Source organism: Pinus tabuliformis, chromosome 3_1 (genome assembly GCF_031772625.1).
Source record: "Pinus tabuliformis cultivar Carrire ecotype Pingquan chromosome 3_1, CPIR1, whole genome shotgun sequence".
In the NCBI taxonomy this organism is placed as follows: domain Eukaryota; kingdom Viridiplantae; phylum Streptophyta; class Pinopsida; order Pinales; family Pinaceae; genus Pinus; species Pinus tabuliformis.
This window is the reverse complement of record NC_142301.1, coordinates 30,245,563-30,250,015: the sequence shown is the minus strand read 5'-3', so window position 1 is coordinate 30,250,015 and position 4,453 is coordinate 30,245,563.

The following is a 4,453-nucleotide window of genomic DNA, read 5'->3' as shown; positions in this document are numbered from 1 at the left end:
ACTCATCCTTGGTCGAATTCAGTGAGGCAAGTGTCACAGGAGAAGATTCTGGAAGCTTCCATTGTCTCTCCACCTCGCGGAATGACACTGCCATTTGTCATTTCTCGCCCATCACATCCCACAGAAGGGACTTTTGAAATGCAACACACCCTCACAGTGCATTTAGGTGCAATGCAACACACCTAGCCAGTGGAGCAGCTGAAATGATCCTGTTTTGACTTATTCTAAGCAGTTTCTGGTGGAGAACTTCTGGGAGAAGATTTAATCTGTTGACCTTGTTCCTTTAGGGGTTAGAAAAACACTTTTAAGGACTTAGGAGCCCTTGGTTTATGGACATTTCATGCTTGGAGTTGTAGGGCACAAAAATGTCTATAATAATATGTGGCTCCTCCGATATGTTCCTCTCTGCTCCAATGTGGCTCCTCTGGCTTGGTCCACTCCTCTTGGCTCCTTTTGCTCCTCTTGGCTCTGATATGCTCTGTCTCCTCCTCTTGAATATTGCCATATTGACATCAATGACAATCTGTGTCCAACAAATCCCCCATTTGAAGTTTTACATTTTCACAGCAGCCTTCACATTTCATTGTGCCTCCGTCTACAATTTGAACTTGCAAGTTAGAAACTGCTCGTACAAAACAATGCACTGCTTCTCCGACTTTTTGATGGATGAAATTATGTGTACTTCCACTATCAATCAAGACTACTACTGGGCGATGTATAATAAAACCTCTGATGTTGAGAGTTCGAGGGGAAGAAATCCCTGCCAAAGCATGCAACGAAATAACTGGTTCATCAGAGACATTGTCCTTTTGGTTGTCTTCTTCTAGTGGCTCCTGTTCCTCCATTGGTGGATCTTCCTCTGTTGAGCTGTAGTTAGTGGCATCAATTTGAAAAAAAATTGGCTCCTTGCATTTATGACCTTGGGAGTATTTTTCATCATAGTAGTAACATAGGCCTTGCTTTCTTCTTTCGGCCATTTCCGTAGGTGACACCTTTTGGACCTTAAGTGTTTGAGTCGTGTTGTGAGCCTGTGGGGGGCGACCTTTAGCGGAGAAATTTGGGCGACTGGATTGGGCTACTAATGCACGTTCCACGTTACGAGCTACCTTACAAGCCTCCGTCCATGTGGGAGGGTGGTGCAGTAGGACTTGGGCTTTGATAGCTTCTTTAAGACCGCTGATAAAACATTCCATGTAGAACACATTTGAGAGACCCCAAGTGTGGAAGGCTAAGGCTTCAAAAGCTGTAATATATTCATCCACTGTACCAGACTGTCGAAGCTTAGTAAGACGACCCAAAAAAGATGATTCCTGGTCAAAGCGGTCTTGAAGAGCTTTGGTGAATTTGGTCCAAGTCTTAAAAGGTCCAGTGCAACGCTAATGCCATTCCCACCATTTCCACCTTTCATTGTCCAAGTACATGCTGCCCAACATAAGCTGAGTCGCATCATCGAAGATGTGATTCAGTTTGGAATACTGCTCCATTTGTGCTATCCATGCCGACGGGTGAGAACCGTCAAATTTATGCATATCCAACTTGGGAGGTCGCTGATTGGGTGGTGGGTGGGTGTGCTAGATGTGAGGAGAGTGGCTAGACTCACCCTCATTGTGTTCAGTGCCATTATACTCCTCCTCGTGGGCTTTCTCCTTTTCCTTCGGGACTATTTTCTCGACCATGCTACATAGTCCGGTAAGCTGAAGGTGGAGGTTGTGCATTGATTCTTCAAGTTTTTCCATCCTTTCATTGGCCATCGCTTGAGCTCTAGTTTCTACCATACACCAACCAGATTTTTTGAAAATTGGGACCGCCTAAAAAATTTTCACTAAGAAGTGAATGGTACCACCGTGCTCAGCTCGTCGTCATGATTCTGATGGGCTAGATCACCAATAAGCACCCCGAAAGATCTCAGACTTTTTTTTTTCTCCTTCCTTATCAATACTGTAGTGGCCAAATCCTCAAAATGTCAATGCGGCCAAAAGTCCTGCGAAGATTATACCCCGGTATAGGAACCCTTCACAACGACTTCGATCTGGTGGATCTAAGAGATCTGAATGGCGGATCTGATGGCGAAACAGACTACTTCTGCAGATTTGATGGATCTAATAGATCGGAATGGCTGATCTGCGAACTCGAGACTGCGGGACTGATGTCTGCTGCTGCTGCACCCCTTTGCACAGGCGGATCTGGAAGAGATGTTGTGTGATCCCCTGATAGAAAAGGAAACTATGGTCTTCAGGAGTGTCAGGTGCTCTAACGAAGGAGGATCAATCGTAGCCTTAGCTGTACAACCCGACTACCCTATCGTACGGGCGAGTAATCTCCCCAAGTGTTGTTCTCGGTGTACTGTAGCCGCAAGACAGCCGACGGTTTATCTATGGAAAGGTTTCAAGGGAGCCTAAGGGGCTTTCGATATACCCAGAGGGTACGTGGAAGACAATCCATCCGCGGTTCTGTCTAATGCGCTACTACTCGAAGGGGTACCCACATGGGTTATAAGGGAGTCCAACAGACGTGACCACCTCTTGCATTTCCTGCGTGCATGCCTCCCCAAATCCACAGGTTTATGCGCTCAATGACAGATCCCATGGTTTAAAGACGCCGAAACACGTCTCTAGCCAAAAAAAAAATAAAAAATTTGCTAAGACATGGAGATCCCACCGGACCTGGAAAGTGCTCTGATACCACTAGTTATACTCTTAACCTGCAAAATGATACCCAAATACAGAATATGCGAAGAAAAGATACCCAGAACACAAAATAGCAATGATTTTATTATTTAGAGAGTAATGTTCACTTGCCTCTTCGAGGGGGAAACCTCCGATAGAGCAGAGCTCGACTACAAAATAAGACACGATGCTCCTCGCAAGGAGTCTCTATCTTTTATATATGACTCATACATGCAATACCACAGGCCAATACCGTGGGTTTTATTAATACCATCTATCTAATACTATGGCCCATTTGCAACTAACTGTGGTTCCGTCATTAATTCCGGATTAACCACTTACAATTATTAATATGGGCTTTATTGAATCTTGACTATGACGTGATCCCATTACATAAATAAGGGGGTTAGGGTGGGACCCTAGCAACATCAAATTCCTAAGCTAAGATGTGATGATGGCAGAGAATATGTTAACTACAAATTCGTTAACTTTTTCACTGAGCATGGAATTCAAATGCAACATACTGTTCCATATAGTCCACAACAAAATGGTGTAGCTGAAAGGAAGAATCACACCTTAAATGAAATGGCTAATTGTATGCTTCAATCTAAAAGATTTAGTCTTAAATTTTGGGCAGAAGCAATTAACTGTGCAAATTACATAGTAAATCACACTCCTACTAAGGTTTTAAAGAATATCACTTGAGAAGAAGCATGGAGCTCAATTAAATTAGATGTAAGTCACTTTCGTGTTTTTGGAAGTGAAGCATGGGCCCATATTCCCGATGAGAAACATAGGTCTTAGAACCTAAGAGTGAAAAATGTAATTTTGTTGGATATTATGAAGATGTCAAAGGATATAAACTTATTCCACTTAAGTCCAAAAATGTTATCATTGGAAGAGATGTAAAGTTTGTTGAAAATATATCGACCTACGAGCCTAGTTTGGTGGATGTGCCACCTCTCTCTATCCCTTCTACTTCTAAAAACATTTCTTCATTAGATGATGATGGCGAGGATGACAATCCTCCCCCACCTTCTCAAGATCCTTCTTAGCTTCCAAAATGGGTCTGTGCTACTTGCGATGTAGTAGGTGCTCTTGTAGGTAATCCTACAAATCAACAACGTACACTTTCTCAATTCGATAGAGCCTCTTCTTTACTTGCTCAAGCTTCAAAGAATTATGATCTTGACACTTTTGTAGAAGCTTCAGCCATCTAGATTGGGATGCAACTATGAATGAAGAATATTTTTTATTATTGGAAAATGATACATGGGATCTTGTTCCTCTTCCAAAGGGACGAAAACTTGTTAGATGCAAATGGGTTTACAGAACCAAGTTTGGACTAGATGGAAAAGTTGATAAACATAAATCTTGTCTTGTTGCTAAAGGTGTTTCAAAAGTTGAAGGCATTAACTATACTGAAACCTTCTCCCCTATTGCCAAAATGAACTCTCTCTGTCTTATTCATTCCCTTGCTGCCTCTTTCAAATGGGAAGTCCATCAGATGGATGTTAAGTTTCCCTTCTTGCATGGGGACTTGCATGATGAAATCTATATGGAACAACCCCTTGGCTTCATACAAATAGACTCCAGCCTTGTATGTCGAGGTAAGAAACCCCTTTATGGTCTCAAGCAAGCCCCTCGGGCTTGGTACGCCAAAATGGATAACTTTCTTTTAGATATTGGCTTTTCTAGGTGTCACTCTAACAATACTGTCTACACCAAGAAAATGGGAAAGTCTCTTATCATTCGTGTTCTTTATGTTGATAATCTTATCCTTACTA